The sequence below is a fragment of the Panthera pardus genome, unplaced genomic scaffold (genome assembly GCF_024362965.1).
Source record: "Panthera pardus isolate Hobbes unplaced genomic scaffold, ASM2436296v1 HiC_scaffold_15, whole genome shotgun sequence".
NCBI classification, from domain to species: domain Eukaryota; kingdom Metazoa; phylum Chordata; class Mammalia; order Carnivora; family Felidae; genus Panthera; species Panthera pardus.
In genome coordinates this window covers 87,667,831-87,692,831 of record NW_026526710.1, presented here as the reverse complement: position 1 = coordinate 87,692,831, position 25,001 = coordinate 87,667,831, and the positions used below count along the sequence as shown (strand labels likewise).

General features: G+C 56.5%; 1 long non-coding RNA gene across 1 annotated transcript; it reads left to right on the top strand.

The window, feature by feature from the left end:
* Positions 1-10,986: 10,986 nt before the first annotated feature.
* LOC109251751 (uncharacterized) lies at positions 10,987-24,790 on the top strand. Its single transcript, XR_008422323.1, has 4 exons — positions 10,987-11,202; positions 13,047-13,108; positions 21,439-21,932; positions 22,228-24,790. It is a non-coding gene; the product is annotated as an uncharacterized LOC109251751 (long non-coding RNA).
* The last annotated feature ends 211 nt before the right edge of the window (positions 24,791-25,001 follow it).

Here is a 25,001-nt window from a genome sequence, read left to right as displayed (position 1 = left end):
GCGGCGGCGGCGGCTGCGCGGGCCGCGCATGGGGCTGAGCAATTAGGCTGGTGAATAATGCATGGCCATTAGCGGCGGGCCGCGCCGATTGGCCGGCCTCCAGCGGCCCCGGCGGCCTATGCAAATGAGGCCGCGCTCGCAATTAGCGGCCGCGCGGGGCGAGGGGCGCCTGCGGGACCCGGCGCGGCGGCGCTCACATCGCTCCGCGGGGCCCGGGCCGGCGGGGCGCGGGGCGCGGCGGCCGCGCTGCCCGGGGCGCAGGCGGCAAACTTTGGCGGCGTCCGCGCGGCGCCGTCTCCGCCGGCGCGCCGGGCTCGCCCCTTTATAGAGCGTGTGCGCCGCCGCCCGCGCCCCGCGCGCGCCCCCCCCCCCCGCCGCCGCCGCCGCCGCCGCCGCCCGGCCGCCCCTCCCGGAGCGAGCGGCCGCGGGCAGGGCTCCGGCCCGGGCGCCTTTGTCTCGCCGGCCCGCTCGGGCGCCGCGCCGCCTGCGCTCCGGGCGCGCAGGGCCGGCCGGCTCGGCTCCTCGGCGGCGGGTCTCGCTCGGCGCGCCGGCCGCGCTCGGGCTCAGGTGCCCCAGGCTGCGGACCGGCTCTCCTCTCCGGGCTCGCGTCCCCTCCGCGGGCTCCCCCGGCGGCCGGCCCGGCTCGGAGGCTCGCGGCCGGAGCGGAGCGGAGTGCGCACGCCGGGGTGGCGGGACTTCGGCAAGACCAACTTTCCGGTTCGGAAGCGGCGCGGGCCGCGCGGCTCCTCCCCTCCCCTCCTCTCCCCGCGCCCCCCCTCCCCTGCGTCCCCCTGTCTCTCCGCCCCCCCCCCCCGGGCCCCTCCGACTCGGAGCGCCCGCCCCGCCCGCCGGGCCTCCCCGCCGCCACCGGCTCCTGAAATCCAAGGGGAGGGAGGGGACGGCGGGGCCGCGGTGTCACCCTCCCCCCCCCCCACCTCTACCCCCACCGGCTCCCCTTCCCGACGGGTGCCGGGCCGGGGCGCCTGCGGAGCGGGCAGGGGCACAAGGTGCCCCGAGGCCGCGCGACTCAAAGTTCCGAGTCCAGGGAAGTGCCGCGCTCGGTCCGCTGCGTTCTAGGACTTTCGGGGGTGATTTGCGGCGGGGGGTGGGGTGGGTGGGTGGGTGCAGGTGAGAGGGTCGCGCGCGTCGGGCCTGGCCCCGCACCCTCGGGCGGCCGGCGCGGCGCGCTCCCGCACACTCGCCCACCCTTGCCCGCGCTCACACGCACGCGCCCTGGCGCCGCGCGCGCACCCCGCCCTCCCCGTGCACACGCGCCCTCGCCCACTCCCGCGTGCTCACTCTCGCGCGTGTCCTCGGTCCCCGAGCGGCCACCAGGATGTGCCCCAGGCCCTGGCGCCGCCGCGCGCGCGCGCTGCCCCTGGTCCCAGTTTGTCTTTTTTCATTTCCCAAATTTCTTATTTTTGTCCTCACAAGTGGCCCTGTGTGGTACGAAGCTTTGGCACAGATGGCCTCCCCGGTGTCGTGCGCTGGGGGAGGGGGCGGGGGGGGGGCGGGGGAGGGAGCGGGTGGTGACTCTCCAGCCCCGAGCGCCAGGAGGGCTGCAGCTCCTCGCGTGGCTGGGGGTGGGGCGCTCCTGGCTGCGGGAACCCCCCTCCTCCACGGGACGGACCCCGACCCTGCGCGGCTCGCCCAGCTCTCCGCAGGCTTCTTTTCCGTTCTAGAATCTTCTCCCTTCCCAGTCTGCGTTCTCTCGCCCGACTCTAATTGTGTGAGTTTCACGAAGCAACAGCTTTGAGCTGGAGGAAAATCATTCGGAGGAAGGAAGCGCGCGGGTCCGAATCGTCTCCAAACAGCCCCCGCCGCCACATTTGTCTCCCCCCTCCAAAAAAAGAAAAAAGCAAAAACCTTTAAGGTTGGTTTTGTTTTTGCTTCTTAGTGGCAGGCATATTCCTTTGGGTGATTTTGGTTTTGAAAAGAATAAGAAGGCACATAAAAGATGTTTGAAGTCCGGGGCTGTGCGCCCCACACCACAATTCTCTGGTTAAGCCGTTGGGGGGAGGCGGCCGCCCGTCGCCGTTACCCTGTGAACTTTGGCAAATGCTTGGAGCATTTCGGGGACGCTCTCGCATCCGGCACTGGCGCTAGGCGGTGAAAAGTTTGCAGCCTGCAGCCTGGGCTTTGGGGCGAGCGGGCCGGGAACTTAGCTGGGCAGAGGGAAGCGGGGGCGGGGGAGAGGAAGGGAGCGTGTTGGGGGGTGGGGGTGGGCGGTTGTGGCGGATGGAAGTTTCTGGCAGAATTCGCAGGAGACCGGCAAGACTGGGGGGAAGTTGAAAAGCCGCGGCGGAAAGGTGGATTTCGGTGCCGTCTTTCCAGAGGAGAAAAACTCGAAACAATCCTCGGTGGGTCGGACCCCTGGTTAAAGGTGCACTGCTTTTTGTGACCCGGTTAATTCTCTCTTTCTTTCCCTCTTTTTAAAAACCCACACTTTAAGAAGCAGCAGCAAACGTAGGCTCCCGCAGCGTCCGAAGCCTTTCAGAGGAAGCCCGAGCCCGGCTGCCCCGCAGCCTGCTGGCCCCCACAGCACCCTCGCCTCCTCTTTGGGCTGCTTTGCGCGCGCCGCCCCCCACCTTTTCTGTCCGCCACCCCCTGCCCCCAGCCTCTCCCCCACACACTGGCAGGATTTCCCTAGGTCTTCCTGGGACTTCCGAACGCGACTGTTTTAATTTTGTCAACTTGCTCTGCATTTTCTACGAGGTGTGGTCTTGGAGAGGATCTTTTAGGTCCCTCCAGTGGAGGCGAATCTGGGACCCCGGCCCTTTATCTGTAAGAAGCTAGCCCTCGGATTGCAGAGGCGTCGCGCAAGTCGTGCAGAGCTTTGCAAGGGGGAAGACGCAGCGGGCTGCGCTCGGCGCGGTGGTGGACCCAGTGGCGCTCACGCGGGGAGCCGACGCAGGACCCGGAGCTGCGCCGGCCCGACCTGCCCGCCCGCGGTGGGCTCGGGTCCCCGCCCCGGTGCGCAGGGTGCAGTGGGCTGCGTGAAGTCGCAGGCTCCACGCCGCCCTCCGCGCGCCCTGCTCGGGGATTTCGTTGAGAAAATCGAGCAGACGTGGACGAGAGGGTTGGGGGGGGGGGGGTTATGAAAAATGGGAACCTGCGCAAATTTCTCGCCAAAAGTGCACATCAGTGAATCTGGCGCCGCCTTGCAAACACCGACGGGGCAAACAAGATCTATGATTTTTTTTTTTTTTTTTTAAGGTGCAAAGCAAAAGGCGCATTCCCTCCTCTCTTACCTGCTCTGCCTTCCTGGCTTCCCTCCGCAGATCTTACACTTTTCTTTAATGGTTTTTATTCAGTGCGGCAAGTTTTAATGAAAGCATATGCATCTTAAGCTTGAGACACAACAATAGATTTATTGCGAGGTGACAGCGTGTCAACAGCATATTTTCAGAAATGAGCGACAGGATTATCCTCCAGTCGCGCCTGGATTAAAGGCAACCACAGAAATGGGCACCCGAGGTGCGGGCGCGACTCCTGCGTGCCGAACACACATGCTTACCGTCACATGACCACTGCCCATTAAAATATTGTGATACCTAAACACTGTTGCAGAAACCAAAGTTGCTTTTCTTCTCTGTAATTAAATCTAATTTGTTAATCGTCTTTCCTCTTGCAATGTTGTTTCCGTCTTATGAGGCGACATGTTATTGTTTTGTCTGCTTAAATAATATTATTTACAAATTAATACTGTAGATTTTACATTAGTGGAACATGTAATTAGATGTTTGATTTAATTTGTCCCACTTATTCAGATGAAGCAGAAAGCCTATCTGCAAGCTGGACTTGATACCGGGAGGGTGAAGGGTTCTGTTTTAACGTCCCACTTTACTGAAGGTACCTGGGTGTCCATCCACACAGCATACTTTTACCTAAGGGACAGTTGGTGATTTATCGTGGGCGCGTTTCCCCGGCCACTCCCTACAGAAAAAGAATTCAAGTATCAGAGCTTTATTTTCTGTCTCCTTTCATCCTCCCCCCCCCCCCATCAAAGTTCTTGTCACTGGCCTTCACTGCCTTCTCTCCGGTTCCTCCCCTACCCCCAACTTTTGTTTTAGGTCCTTGCCATTAAATTCAGCATGATTTTGTGTCTTTAATGCTGTGACAAGTGACCGCTAATTGGTTCTCACTTGAGCAAAGATATTACCATACTAATATTATTATTGGTAAGAAGAGGTAATTGATAACACCACCTGCCACTCTGGGGCAGTCACGATGATAAATGTTTCCATCAACAGGAAATCTGTGCTTGGTGTACCAAAGCCCAACGCAAACAGCATGTCAAGTGCCAATTATAAAGATGTTGCTTTTCTGTTACATTGTGGGGGCGCTAGGAAACACGTAGCCCCAAATTATATTTATGGCTTTTTGAAAATGCTTTTTCCAAGCTTTTTGTCCACCCACTTGAAGAGAGGTTTCCCCTTTAAAAGAAATGTTCTCCTTAAATAAACCAGCACAGGACCACCCGCCTCACCCACATTCCACTCAGCTCCTGCCGGCCCCCTCTTGGCTTTCAAAGCTATTGAGGTAAACACGTCGGAATTTTTAATAGATGGCAGCCAGGAGCATCGCGTATAATCCGTCTAGGACTGTGCTCTGTGGCATCTCGAATGTTCGCCACAGGACGGTGGCTACCTGGCCGGCAGGCATCCCAGGCAAACATTTGGTGGCTTTTTCTGTCACGCAGAGAAGCGTCCGCACATGGCCACAGTGCTCACACTTGCGGACGCAAACGATGTGACAGTACTTCTGTGACCGTTGGACTGTGTATCTGGGTTGCACGGAGACCTAGGAGGGGCACTTCGGCCCCTGTGATTACATAAATAATGCCGACCCGCTCCGACTTTCACTCCTTGCTCATAGGGAGGCTCAAACGATTATTATTAGCTTGCATTATTAGATGCAGGCCTCAAAAGGCGAAAGCAGCTATTGATAATTGCAAGAAGTATACAGCAGCTACTGTATCGATCGGCTTGTCCCTATTCCCCTGGTATGGGAGAGATAAGAAGGCTCACTCTTTAGTGCAATATAATTTCTTTTGACCTATCTGCTTGCTACAGACTTATGATGAATAGCCAGAGTGGTTAAAGTCCTTTATCACGAAAGTTACCCCTTGATATAATATTGATTCTTTATAACTAGCTCCAAACACAAAAATCAAACTGTCCACTTGACCATCATCATCATCAATATCATCACAAAGCCTCTGGAATAAAGATCAGCGCCAGCCTGAAAACGCTTTCTATAATCTTACCAGCTAATCTTTATTTGCTGATGATGAAAAGAAAAGGGGGGGGGGGCAAGAGGGAGAGTGAGCGGAATGTCATTTGGACGAGCACTATATTTGTATGTGGACGCACGCTGGGCCGACACGCGGCGGCCGCTCCTGCTCCGCGACCGCGGTCAGCGTGGCCGTGCTCCGCAGCGCGCGGCCTCCCCACCCACCCCGCCCCCGGGACCCGGGGCGCCGGGAGGCCGGGGGCTCGGGGAGAGACGGAAGGGGCCCCGCGAGAGCTGCGTGACGGAAGGAGACCCACGGCCCCCTGCTTTTCCACACCAATGTCACACGTCCTTGGCGCTCGGCCGGCTGCGCTCGCGGGAGAGCGGGGAGTGGGGCGCACGCCGGGTGGGCTCGCCGGCGTGGAGGGGCCGCGCCCGGAGGCGCACATCAAAGGCCGCCGCGCAATTGGTGTGCATTTCCCCCAATTAACGGCATTTCCTGCCCCCTCCCCCCCCCCCCGCCCGCCCCGCCCCCCGCGCCAGCCGGGCAGTCCTGGCGCAGGGACGAGCCTCCCCACCCCCCCACTTCCCCCCCCCCCAACCCAGCGCGCGGGTGTCCCCGCAGGCGCCTCTGGACGCCCAGGCCCCTTCCAAAGAGAGTTTCGGGCGCCTTTTGGGAGAAGGGGCTTAGAGGTGCGGGGGGAGGGGGACGCAAGCAGGACCCCAACTTCTGAGTCCTGGAACCTCTTCGGCCCCGCATCGAATTCGATTCTACAGGCTTCGATTCTGGTATAGACAGGCGGCGGTCTTCGGGGACCCTTTCTCTCGACACCCCCGCCCCAAACCCCTCCCCCCGCACTTCTGCACCCCCCCCACACTTATGCCCCCCCCCCCCCGCACTTCTGCAACCCTCGGGCACATGCAGGCGGGGGGGCCTCCCCTCCCCAACCTCCGCGGTTTCCTAATTAGCGCCGCGGGGGCTGCGGGCACAAGGGTTCCCCCCCCCCCACCCCGTCGCCTGGATTCCGCTCCTTCTATGGGACAAAGCCACTCCGCGGCCCCTCCCCGTCGGGCCTGCCCTAGGGAGGTCCGGCCCCGCTGCGCAGGGGGGGGTCCCCGGGGCGGCGCCTGCGGGGCCCGGGTCTCGCCAGGTGGGGCGGGGCGCCGCCGGCTTCAGGCCGGAGGCGGTCCCGGCTCACTCCCCGCTGAGCCCACCGCCCTCTTCGGGCCGACCCCCGCCCAGGACCAGGCTCTGGGGCCCCTCCCACCCTCACCCTTTTGGCGCCGACCCCTCCACGCCAGGCCACCTCGCTTGGTCGCAGCCTGGAGGCGTCTTGGACGAACCCCCACGAGTGATTTCGTGACCTCGTGCAGCCCCGCAGTCGTCCTGGCTCCCAGAGCCGTGTGCCGGCCCGGGAGGGTGGGGGGGGGGCGGGGGAGGCGGCGACGTGGCGTCAGAGTGGCCCCAAGCAGTCTCCTGCTAGGTGGGGGCCGCCGGAGCGCACGCAGGCAGGACTGTCCCGGGGCAGCCCCTGCCCCGGCCCTGTGCGTGGGGCGCACTGTCCGCGCGGGAGGCACCCCCTCCCCATCCCCCTGGCCGCAGAGCACACCCGTCTTCCTAACATGTTCAAAGAAGTTTCAGAAAAGCGGGCACAACTTTGATGTGACCGTTCCCATCCGTCTTGGCTTTCTCATTATCACAAATGTCATTTGCTTTGGCTCCGAGCTCTGCAAAAGTGCAGAGCTGAAATTCTGCAGAAGGCCAGGCCTGTGGGCCAGGCACTCACCCAGAGTCCTTGAACCGCGGTGACGGGGACAAAGGCCATCAGGTGCTCCTGTTTAAGGATGGATGTCTTCACTGTGAACCCATGTACTGGGCTATTAGCAGAACAGATCTTTCAGACTGTCCTGGCAGGTCAGGCCCAGGAGAGGAGGAACAAATATCATACAGATTAGAGTCCCTTCACATTCTCCAGGGAAAAAAATAAAAACAAGACGACGAGGAACGTCAGGACAGCAGAAGGAGCAGCCTCATACTGAAACCATGCCGCATGACTTGATTAGCTAAATAAATAAGCAGGTATGTCCAGACACGGGGGCCACCTCCCGCCTGGCCTGCAAGGCAGGAGCCTGAGGGGGAGGTGTCTCTCTAAGCCTTGGTGACACCCTGGTCAGGGAAAGAGGATTTTTTCAGGGTTCCAGGGCCCACACGTGCCCCTGAGGCCACCAGCCAGTGCTGCCTCTTTTCCCCACTGGTAACCAGTGTCGGGTGGTTGTGCTTTCTGTCCCTTGAACTGTGTGCGTTCGCTTCCTGCAGACTCTTCTGCCTGAAATCAGACTGGAGGAGGGGACGCAGAGCTCCTGCATGGTCTGAGGGGGTCCCTGCCCTTCAGTGAGGGGCACACTGTCCCCCAAAGACAGGGATCTTCTTGGAATTAGAAAGTTAAAAAAAAAAAGAGTCTTTTGTAACAATTCTGATCACTAGATGAAAACTGGATTTGCCTGAAGTCTGGAAATGCTTGCTTCTACACAGGCGCTGTCTGCTTTAAGGAACCCTATGAAACCAGATTGCATAGGCTTGAAAGCCGAAGTTTACTCGCTTTACAAAGGGTTCCCACTCTTCTGAGTGTTGGCTGCAGACTTCCCCAAGGAGGCAGAGCTGCAGGGTACTGACGTCAGCCGGCCTCTCCATGGCACAGCTCACAAAGCCAGGCGCCCTGTGTCACTGGCTCCTCGGGGCCCTGGGTGATGCCAGTGCTGTGGCTGTGTTTCCTCGCTCAGCTCAGCTCACGGGAGGGATGGCTCTGCTCTTCCACAGTGAGTTCCTCCCTGGCCTCTTGGCCAACTGGGCCTCCTCCCAGCACAGGGAAGGACAGGCGTGCTCAGAGGCTGAGAGGGAAAACGTTTGGCTGGAAGAGGGGACCAGGCAGGTGAGAAACACGGACACTAATAAAGGCGTTAGTGGCAAAGAGGGAATGTTATAGAGAGTAGGGTGCAGAGAAACCCGAGGCTATGGAAGGCAGGAGGAGAGGGGACATGATCTTGAAACCAGAGAGGGTGTGCTAGGGTGCAGGCCCGGAGGCCGGGCTCTGGGAGGGAGCGAGGGCAGAGCGAGGATAGAGGTGGTTGGCCTCTGGGGCTTGGGGCAGTGGGCCTGCTCAGAGGCCCGAAGAGAGAGCTGAGGTTTGGAAGGAGCACGTGATGTGACGGGTCTCCCGTGTCCCCATCACCAACTCATCCACACCGCAGAGGAGATGCTCAGGCAGGAGACCCCGTCTCCGCTATGGACTCGCTTCTCCCAGGCGCCCTCTTCTCCACTATCAGGCACCCGCAGAGCTTAGGAAACGGCGCGGCTCCGTTTGATAAACCGAACTACCGTGGCTGCTTATTTGTTACGGCGAATTTGAGAAGAGAAATCACGCTTGCTCACATATTCAAGGCACAGCTACGATCTCATTTTCTCCAATTGGATCTCTGCTGTGGATCCGAAAGGTCCCGGTCCTCTCCATATAATTTAGCTCTGGTTAGATTTCATTTCATGTTATTCTTAAATCCATTTCACAACCAGCTTTTGTGGGCCCGGGTCAGAAGTGCCTTCCTGTGTCCTCTCCAGGACCTCGGGCCACAGCAGGTGCTGCTCTGTGGGCAACAGTGCCGTGCGGCTCGAGAGGGGCTGGCAGGTGAGGGTTTCTCTGAGATGCGTGAACACATCCACGTGCCCACTGGTGAAAGTTGTCACCCTGCCCCTGGGAGGTTTCCTGAGCTGATTCCAGGCGACACGTGCCCCGTGCTTCCTCTCAGTGCCTCACACCCACGGCAGCTTCGCTGAAAACCTACATGGCCAGCATCCTGCCGGGACCCCTTCGATTTCCTTGGTTTCTCCAATTGTTCTGGAGAACATTTTACCTATTCCATTTTACAGGTGTATTGATGTAGATTCAGGGATATTAAGGACATGCCCAAGGTCACTTGTTATTGGTAATGGAGTCTGCACTCGTTTTGTCTTCTCGGGAGGCTCGTCAAGGAGCGCGGCACATCCTGGTTGTGGTGCAAGTTGCTGTTGCCGCTGACGCATAGTCTGCCAAGGCTGACGTCCAGAATCTTCTGCACAGTGTATTTTCCTTCTGCTGGGCATGTGCCGTCTCTGTAAGTGCCGTATCGTCTTCCTCAGGAGCTCTGGGCAAGAGCATTTTGCCCTTGTCCCTCCCGTCATGGCTGCTATTGTTTGGTGGGGTTTTGGGGGCAGATTACATTTTCTTCTGCAGATGTACCTGTCCAGACGCCCTCAGCTCCTTCCCTCCCACCCGGCCCCTCTGTCCCACAGAAGCCATCTCCCTGTCAGCCCCACTCCCCTTCCCCTCTTTGAACATCTAACTCATCTGCAACAATCTCTGCTTTCATTTCCTTGACCATTTTCACATCCAATTTGACATTTTTCTTTGAGGAAGTGTTTCCAGATTATGTGTACTTTCTTCTCGGGTTCCTCTTTTCTTATTTATTTACTATTATTTTTCAGCAGTCATGGAGGCTACATGGTTTGTGCACGTGTGTCCTGCAATGAGATCACGTACTGTTCGTCCACGGTGCACACCGTGTCCTCAGCCCCTCAGAGTGCAAAGTGCATATTATCACCCATGCCATGTGGTGCAGCCCGAGGTCAGCACAGCTCTGGTCCCCTGTCCAGGGCCGCACCGCTGGAGCTCTGTGGACGGCAGGGTAGCCGTGGGCGAAGGCGTGCCTGTGCCCGGGAGCTCAGCCCCTCCTTTGAGTTCACACCGGCCACACCCCGGCCTCTCCAAAGACTGAGCTCCTTCCGTGGTCTCTGAGCCTTTGCGGGATTGTGTTTTGAGAGAGTCGCCTCCGCTTATATAAAACCTCTTGCCTGGTCATTAGAACCTTCTATTTCTCGGGCTAAACCGGAGGAGATAAAAATTTCACAGTACAGGATAGCACAGAGACGGTGTCTGTGGAGGTGGGGAACGTGGCAGAGACACTGGAAACGGCGGCACAGCCTGGGCCTGGTGTGAGCGGTCAGCCACCCGCCCGCAGTAGGAAGGGGAAGGTAGGAGGGAGCAAGTGCAGCCCAGCGACTCCGCTCCCAGGCCCTGTGCTGACACAACTCCGCCAAGGGGCCCCTGACTGCACGGGTGGGCGGGTGGCGGGGACCATCCGGGCCCAGAACACGCGTTTGGTGAGTTTGTTGCGGGGACGGTACGCAGACGTGGAAACGGCCCTCCGATGCCGTCACGGACGTTTCGGTGTCAACCCTTCCAAGCGGGCGGTAGCAGAAGGCGGCGTTCCGCTCTGCAGAGAGCCACCGAATGTCACCACGCTGACGTGAGCGTGGCGCTGACGTGGGCGTGGCGCCGGCGTGCTCCCGTCTCCCTCTGACGCCTCCCGGCAGCCCTTTCGCTCGGAGTAAAACAAAATGGCAGCGCTCGCGTCGACCCGCTGCTTTTCCGTCAGAGAAACGAACAGACAGCGGTTTTCCTTTTGATCGTCAGCGTGCACGTGAATGTCGCCAGGCTGCGGTACTTGCTGCTCTGGCGACGCCTTTGCGGCGCGGTGGCCACGATCAGCGGGTCCGGCTGCAGAGCGAGGGGGAAGGCGTCGGAAGGGGGGGGGGGGGTCGGCCGTCTGTGGGCACCGGGCGCAGGTCTCTGCGCGGCGCTCGCTTGGCGCGTCACCGCGCGCTGTCCGCCGGGAACCGGGCGCGATTTCGCGAGACCCTCTCCGCTCACGTGCTTCCGGGAAGTGACGCGCGTCAGAAACCTCGTGCGGCGCTCGGGCCGGAGCTGGTCCCGCCCAGTCACGTGACGGCAGGTGTCGGCCACAGTTTCAGGCTGTGGCCGTGTCAGAGACGCTCGCGGGACGTTTCAAGACCACGTCTTCTGAAAACGAGGATCAGTCGGTCTGTGAAGAAAACTTCCGGGACACGAGCATGTACCGAAGGCGCCATGAAAAACGGTGGGCGGATGAACCTTACGGGGCAGTCTGAACGTGCTAAGTGACAGTTTCGAGGACCAGAACGTGGCGGTCAGCTCCCTGCTGAAACCACGTGGCAGACGCAGTGCCGCGCACGGCCGGGAACCCGGGCGCTCCCGGTCGCGCTGGGAGAGGGGTTTCACGGTCAGAGAAATCTCGTGGCAGCCCCCGGCCGGCAGGGTGGACCTGGGGTGGGTAAGACAGGTGTCGGAGGCCCCGGGAGCTGGCCCGCTGGGACCACGTGTGCGGAGGGAAAGGGGAGAAGGGAGGTGGCCTGGGGGAGACGGCGGAGCTGAAGGAGGCTGCGAGGACGCGACTTGCACGGGAGTGGGGGCTGGGCCTGGTGGGGGTGCTGCGAGCGGCTGTGCGGGGGGGCTGCCCCTTCCCTTCCCGAGGGGCCCCGCCGGCTGACGGGACGCCCCTGCATCTGGACCTGGAGGCCCTCCCCTGGCCGGCGGGCCGCACTCCTGCTGTCGAGGTGAAGATACTCCCTCCGCTACAATTAACGGTGACAAATGGGGTGTGGCCAGGGAAGGTGAGGAGCACAGTGACGAGGATGTGGGGAAACATGTTGCTCTGAAATGGATTAATTCTATAACCAAGAGATATTCAGGGGCGCCTGGTGGGCTCAGTCCGTTAAGCATCCACTTTGGCTCAGGTCATGGTCTCGATGTTCGTGGGTTCTGGCCCCGTGTTGGGCTCTGTGCTGACGGCTTTCTGTCCCTCCCCTGCTTGCCCTCTCTCTCTCTCTCTCTCTCTCTCTCTCTCTCTCTCTCAAAAATAAATAAATAATAATGATAATAATAAACATTTACCAAAAAAAAAATGTTTAGAGGTATAATACAAAGGAATTGGTGATCGATTGTGTATTTGAGTATTTGTTGAAGACAGACAGACTTGTTTTTTGTTTTGTTTTGTTTTTATTAATTTTTTAAAAATGTTTCTTTGTTTTTGAGAGAGAGACAGAACACAAGCAGGGGAGGGGCAGAGAGAGGGGGAGACACAGAATCCGAAGCAGGCTCCAGGCTCCGAGCTGTCAGCACAGAGCCCGATGCAGGGCTCAAACCCACAAACCGTGAGATCATGACCTGAGCTGAAATCGCACACTCAACCGACTGAGCCACCCAGGAGCCCCTGTTTTTGTTATTGCTGTTGTTGTTGTTAATTAAGGGAAAGGTGTAGTTGAGGAGTTGCTAACTAGTTCACGCAGGGGTGCCTGTTGGCCACCGTCCTGGACGGGTGAGGGAGGTGAGGTCAGAGGCCCCCATTGCTGACTCAGATCAGGAGGAGAGGTGCTCACCAACATCGGCCCAAGGCATGAGCCAGGCGTGCGGGGTGGGACACGGTGGGTTTGGGATGTCGGTGCAGGATAGATGGAGAGTCACCTGGCTGGGCCTCGGGCTGAGAGGTGCCAGGACGTGCCAGCTTGTAGGGCTGGTGGCTGGGATCTGCGAGCATCGAGTTGGCCCAGCCGCATCTGGGGCAAGGAGGTGACCAAGGCATGTGGCAGGCAAACGGAGGAGGACAAGCCTGTCCGGCCAGCCTGCGGCCCCCTCGAGGTCTGGCCGTGACCCCATGACCCGGACACTCTATGGCGAGGGCCCACACTGTGTGGTTGAGGGGCAGCTGTGTCCGCTGGGCTTTGTCTGTGGCAGAGCTCTTGCATAGGAACATGTTTTTGGCTCCAGAATTAGATGCCCATGTTCCCCATTCACCCCCTCTACTGTAGATCACGTGAGAAATTCTCCAAATGATAGTTTTTTCTCCAGTCTCAGAATGTATGGGTGTTTTGGAGGATAAAAACAACCAATACCTTGTTTTTACAGATGACTTGGAAACCTCTGTAAATGAGCACAGCAATGATGGAACCACAGGGCTGCGGTCTACGGTAGGACTCATTGGCAGTGAGTGATTTTACAGCTTAAGTCTGAGCATGAATTATTAAGAAGTATTTTTGTTATGCGTCACAGATATTTGAAGTTATTAAAAGTTATAATGCTTTTAGAGAATGTTCACCATTTGAAGGCTTAGTTTCAAGGAACTTAAAGCAATCACGGGAAGTCTCAACTAACAACAGCCAAACCCTCGTGAAGGAGAAGGTCTTGGTCTCCAGAGTGTGGCCAGTGGTGGGACGCGACAGCACATTCAAGGACAAGCTTGCTTGGGGGTGACTGCACCTCAGGACACCGCTGGTGGAACAGTGACAGAGATGACAGGTCACTGTCCAGGGGACACAGCACACACACGTGCGGGCACGTCTGCTGGGCAACATGGCAGACAAGATCTGTGTAACTGAGGTAAATATCCTCAAAGGCACAAAGCAGCTGGATGGGAAAACTCGATTTAATTGACAGAATTCATCCTACACATTTCAGAAACACATCTATTAAATGAAGTGTCCCCAGACTGCCTTTCACTTCCCGATGATCAGACATATGGTGGCAAAAGAGAAAATGCACGTGCAACATCATCCGATAGAGAGGTTACTACACCCAGGCTACTCGGCGTTCATCGGAGTTTTAACTCCTCGGTTTGGGGAGGATACAAAAGAAAACGGAGGCGTTAAATGTTTGCCTTGCACATGAGACTCCCTTTTAGGACACTGGAATAGACGTCCACCGAGTCAGAGGACTGAGTCTTACGTCCAGACTCTGCTCACCAGGGAGGCAGGACCAGCGAGCGGGGCTGTGACCTAGGCCTTTGCCGAGCGTGAATCTTCGTCGCTCCCGTGTGACTAGGACGAGGGCCTCTGCAATCATTGCTCACTGACCGTGGCTTCCGCAGGTGGTGGGCCCGGGGAGAAAACGGGAGCCGTCCTGGGAGATCATGCGTTATCGGCGTGGTCACTTCTACCATGTGGGGACGCCGCTAGGACTGCTCACTTGTTGGTGCGTTTCGGTCAAGGCCCAGCTTGAACACCGCCCGCCCGGGAAGGGTGTGCTTGCCGTGTGCACACACGACCGAGTTCCGGCAGCAGCCGTGACAGGCCTGTCTGCGGTGCACACGCGCCAGGCTTTTGCTTGGCCGATATGGCTGCTCGTGCCAGAAGTGCTGCTTTCCCAGAGCACTCCCTTTCCTTCCAGGCGAGAGGGAGGTGATGTGGTTTGCTTTCGGCGTATTTAATTCTAAACACTGTGTAGACTTTTCTTTATATCTCAGTATTACACGTAAGATGCCCTTTCTCCTTTCAGCTTTGCAGCAGTATAGTTGACACAGGTGTGTAGGAGTGTGTGTGTGCACGCGTGCGTGTGCGAGGTGATTGCCACAGTCATGGTAAGTGCACATCTGTCACCCCGGCCGCTCCCTGTGTGTGTCTGTGGCAAAGCGTAGATGGTTCAGTGTCTGCGTCGCTGTGCTCTGCGGGAGGTCCCAGGACTTCTTCGTCCTGCGGCAGGAAGTTTGTCCCCTGGGCCGCTCTCCCTGTTTCCCCAGCCCCTCCAACCTCCGTTCTGCTGTTTCTACTAAGTTCGACTATTTTCCGTTTAGCTTCCACGTGTAAGAGAGAACACAGTATTTGTCTTTCTCTGTCCGGCTCACTTCGCTTAGCATGATGCCCTCTGGGTCCATCATTGCCACAAATGACAAGATCTCATTCTCTTTTTACGCCTGAATGAGACTCCAGGACATCGAGTCCCTCCTCTCTTGTTGCGAGGCTGCGGTAGCCGTGAATAATGCCACATCGCCCGGGGCCACACTCCGTGTGCACCGGAAACATGCCCCGTGTGGGACTGCTGCATCGAAGGGCAGTTCAAGTTTAGTTTTTCGATGATCCTCTTTACTGTTTCCATAGTGGCTGTGCCAAATAATATGGTTTCTTAAAATTAAGGCTACAGTTTGACCCCACGTCGTGTTTTATTTTTAGACTAACATATGTGTCTTCTCATCCATATTTAAACCCCAGATTAGCTTTCTGATTGAAAAATACGGTTTATGTTGTGTAAACTTTTTCTGAGCTGGTGTGTCTTTAGTTTAATGTACTACATTTTCATTTAATATTGTGAACGAAAGTGTTTTACATTGTAGGATGTAACTTCCACAGCATTTATTAAACAGCACATGGGAAACCGTCAACCGTTAGAAAGGACGGACAGACTAAGGTGCCAGACCCACAGCACATTTGGCGTTATGGGAGTGAAGCGGGTATGGTCACATTTGTAAGAACACACCCAACAGCAACATGAGTACCCATATTGGACGGGACAGGAGATCAGGAGGGAGCGGGAGAAATACCGGCCACCGAAAAATAAGAACGAGCAGAAGCAGTGCGACAAGGCGGTATAATTAGTCTACGTGCCTTTATTGGTAACTTTCCACATCTTTTTTAGTTGGTCTAACCATCTTTTTTCTTTCTTATGATGCTGATATGTATGTTTTTATGTTTTCTTAATTTCATTTTTTTAATGTTTATTTATTTTTGAGAGCATGAGCAGGGGAGAGGCAGACAGAGAGGGAGACACAGAATCCGAAGCAGGCTCCAGGCTCCGAGCCGTCAGCACAGAGCCCGACGCGGGGCTCGAACCCACGAACCGTGAGATTGCGACCTGAGCCAAAGTCATACACTTAACTGACTGAGCCCCCCAGGCGCCAATTTTTTTAAAAATCAGGCCAATTTGGTATGTTTTTCTGAAAAGCTAAGTTCATGTACTAGATTTTCTGCAGAGTATAGACCCTCGTACTTCACGTTTTGGTCCTTTTCTTCAGTCTTTGAACTTTTGAAAGGCAAGTAATGGGTCTTACACGAGGGAAGATGCTAGATGAGGCAGAGAGATGAATTGTTGACCGACTTACACCTGATACTCCTCCCCCTGCTCCTGGTCCTGACCGCAGCACCACGCACGGCGTCCTCAGAGGTGACAGGCGGCTTGTGTCAGGTGAAAGTAAAAGGCAGCTCTATGATTGAGGCCCACATCGCATATTTATTTGAAAAGGAAAAAAAGCACAATTTATTTTGCTTGAATTTTCTGCTTTATTAACTTTTTGCGTTCTTTCAGTTTGCGTTTACGGACGATTTCTTTTGTATCAGATCGTGGCTGAAAACGTCAATACGGAAGGTACGATGTAAAAGGCCTGTAATGAACGTTACGTAACATGTAGATGTGTTTGGGGTGTTCTCTGCATTTCTGTGTTTAATTAAGAACTGAGCCATCAAAAAATGTGTATTTGGGTCATTGTTGTGGAAATGTCTAATTGCTACGCCCTCGCCGGGCCCTTTCGGCACCTCATTTTGCATCGTCGCCTGCTAATTGTGCTAACGGTGCGAGTGTGCATCTCTGGCACGCACGCTTCAGAACCCTCATTTCTTGCTGGGAACTGTCATGATAATTCATACTGGAATTAGTTGGAATTGTTCTCCTCCTAGTCACGTGGTGCTTGAACCGTACAAAGACTTTATAAACACAAATATACCAGGTACTCCTATTCCACGTTAAACACACACTGTAGTCATATCAACGCACAGAGATAATTTGGTTGCTATTATTTTGTCACAATGCCCCAATTTCACAGAGAATTAAAGCAATATCATGTTGTGATTTAAAAAAATCTCCACCAAACCTTAAGTGTGTTTGTGCAAAGAATCAGCCACCAGACGGCGGGTCTCTTCCCGCTGGATGGTCGGGAAGTCATGAGAAGTGTGTGCGTTTTCTATCCTAAATCCCATCCTGGCGTTGAAAGGTCCTAGGCCGGATTTCTTTTTCATAGACCTCAGAGTACACTTTCTGTGGGGCAGAAACCTCACCGCCATCCCGAGAGAAAGCATGGGGGCTTTGCTTTCCGTAAAGTGCATCCTGAGAAATTGGGTTGCCCTGAGTCGCATTTAAACATGATTAGGTTTTCAGTGTTTGCCACCCTTGGGAGTGGTCCTGGGCTCCTGGCCCTCAGGAGGGTGAGCATTACCGCCTCAGGAGGGCCACGCAATTAAGGAACAACCTTCGTCTATTATGTGAGAAGAGTGAACAGCAGCTACGTTGGTTTGAACACAAATTATGGATTTATTTCCAGCTAATTGGACAAAACCGGTTTTATTCTGTATTCTGTGACTTTCTTGTGAGATCAAAAACACATTTATTCTTGGTTGTTGTGAACTTATCGGAAGAGTGAATATATTATCTTTGGTATTACCCGGAAAGGCGACCATATGCGTTGCTGTATCCGACACAAGATGTTACTTAATGAGCACAAATTGTGGTCACCCTTTAACTGCTTTTCTGCCATCGGTCTCACTGAGCGAACACTGCAACAATTCAGAAATGGAAACACATCAGGGGCACCGGGGTGGCTCAGTCGTTAAGCGTCCGGCTCTTGGCTTCAGCTCAGGTCATGATCTCACGGTTCGTGAGTTCGAGCCCCTCATCAGGCTCTGTGCTGACAGTGTGGAGCCTGCTTGGGATTCCCTCCCTCTCTCTTTGCCCCTCCACCCTCAAAATATATAAAATACATTTTAAAAAAAAGAAATGAAAATATATCAGAGGACGGGACTCCACGACCAGGGTCCCTCAGGTCTGCACTTGCCTGGGATGTAGCAGCTGCTGTTTATTTGACCCCTTTCCATTCCCTCACCACTGGTGGTCAGCTCGGGGTAGCGGTGGTGGCAGGTTCTGAGTCTGCTCTGTGACGTTCTCCCCGCCCCCATCCCCGTCCCCAGAGGATTAACTTAAACTCCCCACCAGAAGGAGTTTTGTGAGTTTTGTTTAAACTTCTCTCTTGCAGGTCGCGGGGATGGGTCCTCTTGAGGGAAGCAGGCCTGGGCTTGAATCCCCACCACTGCCCCATGCTCGGCCAAGGGCCGCCCGACGCTAGATTCGGGGCTGGGGCCTCAGCTCGCGGGGAGCGGAATTACTGACTGAACGTGGGGACCCCATAAACACAGAGGCGCTTGTGGCCTGAGTGAACACAGTCCTTGCCGCGTTCACTCCCCTGAAGGAGCAGGAGCCATCGCCCCGTCTCCTGAACCATCTCGGGCTGACCTCTCTACTGCTGGGCGTCCACGTGGATCGCGTGCCCAGGCCCTGGCAGTCCCTGTGGGAGTCCCCGTGGCGGCTTCTTAGCGCCCGACGAGCCCCTTTTATTAGTGCGTCCATCCCATCCACCACACCCAATGGGCACCCAGGTGCAAGTGATGTCTTTTGCGAGTTGGACCGAGTATCGAGTCCAGTGGGGACCCTGGTTCCGGTCTTGACTTGGGAGTTTTGCAAGAATTGGAATAAGGTCTGGACACGGCCTCCTCTTGTTGAGGTCCTTCCTGACGCCCACAGACATGTGCTCCCCGAGGATGCTGTCTGTCCAAGACCTCTCTGCGTGGTCTGCGTGGGCCGGCCGCCGTCACTCTGGGCCGGGGCCCGCTCCCTGGACCTTCTCAGAGGAACTGGCTGCTGGCCATGTGTCTGTGTTCTGACCCTCCCACGCTCCATCGAGCACACGAGGAGACCCTGGATTTGGAGGAAAGGGGCGTCTTCCCTGGAGAAGGTGACCCTCCCGGGGAAGGGGGCAGGAGTGAGGGTGTTCTGTGACCAGCAACTCATGGTCCCAACTGACGAAGTCCCAAGCCATGTCCCCTTGGTCTCTGTGTACGTCCGTGGGGTCACCTGAGCTTGCCCTGAGGGTCTGTGTGGCCTCCTCCAAGGGGCAGGCCTGCTCAGGCCTGCTCAGGCCTGGAGCCCTGTCACAGGCATTCCCACCGAGTGAGGGCTCGAAAACCCACCACAAATGTGCACTGTTTAGCTTTGCACAGAAGCTAGGTGTGTGCTGGGAACACCTCGCTCCACGCAGGCAGCTGGGCCATCACAGCGTTACTGCCGAGGGACAAGGACAGAATCTCGACCACAGAGGCGGGCGGTCACACAGGCGCCTGCGTCCTGCACCTCATAAAGGCCAAGCGGTCCGAGTGGCTGATCCTTGAAGTCACCGCAAGGGCGCCCAGGCGGCAGCTTGACCCCCGGGTGTGTCACCAGGAAGCTGGGAACCGCAGAGGAGGGGGTGGGGCCTCCGACTGACCAACCCAGACAGGTGAGCTCAGTCCGCTGTGCGCACCTTGTCTTACCCCATCTGCGTCTTTGTGTTCGAGAATTGATTCCTTGGAAGCAGGATGTGCCCCTGATCCGGGAGTCACACAGGCTCCGGGTCCCTGTGGCGTCACCGTGTTGCAGCTGGGACGTACGAAATAATTACAAATGCAATCAGAGCTCCCAGGTCGTCACGCAATGGGCACACTGCACACATCATAAATGTCTACTTGACTTTTAATTAAGCAGCTTCTCCTCTGGGATTTCCAGTCACCAGTGTGGGTAAGTGGGCTGTGCCGTGGCTGGTCAGGTCCCGTGGGGGCTGAAAACCCACACCTGCCTGCCGCAGAAAGGGAGGCTTAGGGCAGCGGTCGGGAAGCACACGGTCCTGTCCTGCCAAGCTCGTGGCTACGGCGACGGCTGATGGCAAACCGCTTCTGCAGGCAGCGTGTGTCCGAGAGCACACCGTGAGGCCCCCGTGGGGCTTCGGGACCCCCGTGCCCCATGCTGCCTGGCCATCCAGAAGCCCGGACACGGAACCGCCAACGCTCTGCTGTGTGACGCACTTAGCGCCGGTCTTAGGAGGAAATTCCCGGAGGCAGCGAGCCCTGTGGCGGGGTGTGTGGTTGGAAACTGGGGACAACGTGTGGCCACGACTGGTGTCTGGTGGAGGCCGAGGGCAGTGTGGGAATGAGTGTGGAAACCACAGCCCAGTTCCATGAGAAAGAGCCAAGCAGCGGGGCCCCGACAGGCAAGGCGGAGGCGTGTGACACAGAGACAGAGCTTCCAGACGTGGACCCTTCAGGAGCTGCACCTGTGCTGTCCTGTTCTCATGGGGGCTTGTCTGCTTTTTGGAGGGTCAAGGTATCTGAGAATATTATAGCTCGAAACTTATTCTCATATCAGCAGTTCTCAAGACCTTTTCTGTCTGTTAGTTTGTCCATTGTTCCAAGGAAGGCTTCTCCTTCCAGAACGAGTGGATGTCAGGGGACCTTCTTTACTGGGGTGTTCGGATTCCTTTCTCCCCACTCACGGGTTTCCTTCCTTGGCCCCAGGTTTGTCTCTGCAGCGGGAGCTGCCCACGGACCCCGAGCTGGAGGCCGAGGCGGCCGCAGCCCCTCTCTTGGCTTCCCGCTCTGCCGGCCCTGCCTCCTGCGCCCCTTGGCGGTGGGCACGGGCAGCGATGCCAGTGCGGGAGGCTGGGCACCGCAGACGGGGGTTTCTGCTGGCTCCCAGCCTGGCAGTGTCACGAGAGGATTGCCAGAGCGGATCTCTCTCCCTTCGGTGGGAATGGACTGTGACTGGGAGCAGAGCCAACGCGGGCCCGGGCTTCTCAGAGCTGGGACCACTCTGGGGGATCTCAGGGCTGCCTTTCGGCGGCGGCACTGATGGATGTCCCACGGGATTCTACGTCCAGGGACATGGACAGGGGGGACAGACAGCCTTCTCTGTTAGTGAGATGCCCACCCGCGTGAACAGAAGCACCTGGGGCAGATACCGGGTAGATGTTTCTAGCGGTCGCGCGCTCAAACATGCAGAGACGGTGGCAAAGAAATGGTGACGTTCGGAAACGCAGAGCTGCGGCGTGTGTCGGTTACTGGGACATGTGACCGAGTGAGGGCTGTTTGTCCCCGAGAGCGTCACGGTTTTGTATCGAGGTAGTTTGCTCTCAGAGGGCGCGTCCACAGGGTGTGTGTGATGCCACGTTCCTCAGGTGTGCCGGAAAATCCATAATGGATTTGGGCACGCTGAGTCCATCTATAAGCATTGACGGGCTTTGTTTTTATTTCGGGTGGCGTATGAACTCTGCATTTAGCAGACGATCATCAGCGGCGAGGCTAAGGAGATCTCTTAGGACAGTTTTGAGGGTGTGGGCCTAGCACGTCGGAAAGCTGTAGGCCGAGGGCTGATATGCTGCGGACGTCGCCGTGAACGGAGAGATCAGTCAGCCCTTCACATCGCTTCTCACCCCGGCAGAGCGGAGGGAAGGGCCCAAAACCAAGCCCAGGAGCCCGTTCTCAGAACGTCCGCCGACCTTGAGCCGCCCTTGGCTGCCAAGGCCGGCAGGGCTCTGGCACTGGGGACATCAGCACAACTGGGCCAGCGGCAAAGGGCAAAGGCTGGGTCAGGAGGTGGTCTTCATGCGTGCAGAGGTGGGAACTTGTCTGGCCTCTTTGAAACGTCAAAGTAATTTCAAAGTTTCATCTTTACTTTGCAGCTGATGTTTTAAACACAGCAGACGCGGGAAACTCTTCAGGGTGCGATCCCAGGCTACCTTAGATGCTCGTCACCAGATTCTCTGTGTGCCCGGGACGCGCAGGGCAGACAGGCCGGGTGAGCACATGTCCCTTCCTCTTGAGGTGCGAGCCCACCCACTCACCTCCCCGTTCTGCGCGTTAACCGGTCGCCTCTACGCTGTGTGGTCTTCAGTAAAATCGTGACTCGGCGAAAGGTGGCACGTAATTTGGACTCTCAAACCTAACTCGGGATTGACCATTTGTTTGCCAGATCTCAGTGGCCGCAAGTCACAAAGAATGTGCCGGAGACAGTAGCCCAACTTCCTGCTTTTACAGATGAAGAAATTGCTCTGCAGACAGCAAGTGGTTTGCTCCCGGCCACAAAAGCAATTGGCACTCTCTGGTGGCTGCTGTTGATGATGATGATGGCTGGCCTTTGAAAGTCTGCTTTGGAGCTGACTCTTGAGGAGCAGGGGTGAGGAGGGCCCTCGTTCCGGGTGCGAGCATCTCATACAACGGACTTGGGTCTTCCCCTGCACCCACGCGCTGCAGTCAGTTTCCTGGGGCCGCCACAGCAAAACCCACGCCCGTCCGCTGACACACAGGCTCTCTCCACGCACGGACAGTCTGGGATCCAGGTGTCGGTGGGCATGCTCTCCTGGAGACCCCTCGGGGGTTTGGTCCCGGCGCCCAGCTCCTGGTGGCAGCTGCGGGTCCTCGGGGATCCTTGGCTTTTGGGTGTGTCACCTGACACATGTGTTCTCCCCAAGGGTCTGCGTCCTCTCCTTCGGAGGGTCCTGGCCGCAGTGGACGGGGGCCACTCTAAGGACCTCGTCCTGATTGGGTCACCTGCAGACACCGTTTCCAGAGAAGATCACGTTCACAGGAACCAGAGATTAGGACTCCGGTGTATCTTTCTGAGAGATGCAGTTCAACCCATCATGTCCCCCCCCCCCCCCCCGCAAGGAAAAAGAACGAATATTGCACACATAATTACATCTGTGAGCAAATGACTCCCTTTTGATGTGCAAAAGCAGGATTCGATGTGTAAACTGGGCTCAGTGATTTCTCACTCGGGAACAGCACTTTTCAACAACGGGACGGACAGGGCGCGTGCAGACCCAAGAGTCACAAACGACTGTGTGACGTGCCCGTACCAGCCATCACAAGAGTGCCTCGTGCCGTGCTGGGCGGGGGGCACCGCCCAACTTCGGGACTGTGCTTCCTGCCAGGACTGTCCTCGGCCCTGCGTAGCTCAGGTGACATTGGCCACCTCGCTGTCACTTAGCAGCCAATGTGGCTGGGGAGTTGAGGGTGCCAGGGCTGAGTGAGGTCCCTTGGTGTAACTGGAAACCAAAACACAGAATCACCAAGGGGTGGTGACAGTTACTCACAAAGATGGGAAAAATAACGAAAATAACGGAGCCAGTGACGATAAGGAGTGGAGAGTGGAAGCAGGCAGCTGGCAGGAAACCACATCCGTGCGGGGATTGTGCCGAGGCCCCAGGGGCTGGGGTGGAAGCCAGCCCGCCTCGTGTGGGGCGTCTGCCGGTGTGACGGGGACGCTGCTGCGTCTGGGTGACCCAGTGACGTGCTTCCTGCCTTTTCTCCCGCCGCGAAGGGCTCCTCGGTGCTGCATTCTGCCATCAACAGCATCAGTGTGGCGACGGGATGTGGAATGGGGGCAAGTGTCTCATTTTGGTAGATTCACGTTTCTACAGAGTTGACTTTTCCCAAAGCTCTTTTACAAGGGGCTCGTCAAATGGTACCTTCAGGGTGACCATATCAGAAGTGATGTGAAGGTGACGCTCAGATTGTCGTGTGCGCGACCCGCCTGGACTCCGGGCTGTCTGCGCCATCTCTGGCAAGAGCGATTGTCCAGAGAACCACCCGCCCTGTCGTGGACGGTGTCGCGTCCCCAGGACCAGCTGATGCTCTGTGACCCTCCCCGGGGAAGCGCTGTGTGGGGTGTGCGTGCCCAGTCCGCGTGACTGCGGGAGCAGACGCAGTCCAGGTGTTTCCTTCTGGGGTGTGGACAGGCTGGCCGCAAACGTCCACGGCGGGTCAGAACCAGCCCTTTCCCTTCGTCCCCACCGTTCACCTCTGAGTCCCAGGCCCCAGGCTTGCCGCCTCCTCCAGGGTGGCTCCACTGACTGCTGGCAGCAAGACTGATCAGTACGTTTGTCCAGGAGCCCCCTCCACTCCAAGTGAAGGAAGCTCGGGCAAAACCAGAGCGTTTTCTCCACCACACGTACTTCGAGAAACTTGGAGGGTGGTATTTTCCCACATACGAGGAATGAGGCACACAGGACGGGCTCCTGACGCGAGGGGCTGGCAAATGTGTTTCGTTTTGGAAGATGCTGCGTTAGGATCACGCGGTGGTGAGATTAAGCTGCTGTTTTGGGTCACCGTTCGGTAAAAGGCACAGGCCCTTCACACGTTCACCTCACATGCTTCGGCGTGTGCGTGGCTGACAAGAAGGGTGGAGGGGCTGCTTATTATTATTTTCTGTTTCATAACTCAACCGGATACGCCAAGGGACGAAAACAGGGTTTTATAGGTGGGACTGGGTTTAGTGCTTTTCCTATAAAATAATTTCCACAAATTTAGCTTCAGGCTCTCTTCTCTGTCTGATATAGGAGACGGGATTCACAATACATTTTTCTGGACATCCATAAAATGCACACTCCTTATGACCAACGAAAACCTCTTGGCCAGACTCCAGCCCTGCTGTCGGCGTCTGCTGCCCCTCCCGGCGGCCTCCCCCTCCACCCCTGTTCTTCCATTCGAGGTTCGAGTGCCTTTTCATTACGGACATGCCGACTTCTGGCTTCCGTGGCTGTTGGATGCCTCCTGTCCACGTCCCCATGGCACGTGTGTGCCTCAGGATGACCCTTCACTGGACCGCGGGCAGCTCAGGGACCAGTGTGTTGTTCATTTTGGGTCCGACCTTGGGCTTCGGAGGGGGCCTGAGGGCCAGTCTTGCTGTGCGCATCCCTGAAAGTAAACTTTATTGGAAGCACCTGGGTCCCCCTCCCCTCCTCTGCCCTTCCCTCCCTGCCCCTCCCTCTCCTGCCTCCTGCCCTTTTTGCTCCTCCTTGTTGCTGAAATTCCATATAATTTAAGGATCATTGAATATAATTTAAAAAATCACAAATATGAAGTTAATATATTAGCTTTCTTTAATTTTGATTCCTAGGTAAGAAATAGTGAGTGGGAAAACAATGAATGACTTTGTCATTCAATTAATACAAAACTAGTTTTATTCTCGCAAGATGAATATACACATAAATGAGAAAAAAATAAAATACAAGGAATATTTAGGCCCAATAATTTAAATGACTCAGTGTGATTTTATTTCCATTCATACTTTAATCTGTAATTTGAAGTGCAAATATTTTCACGTGGTCAGTTTTGTGTCTCTCCCCTTACTGTTTGGCGAAGGTTGTAATTTGCTGGTGTCTGAAGCAATCGGGAAGTTTTTCTTCCCTACAACGGTACATATTGTTACTGTATAAATCACTTACATAGGCACAGGTGCATT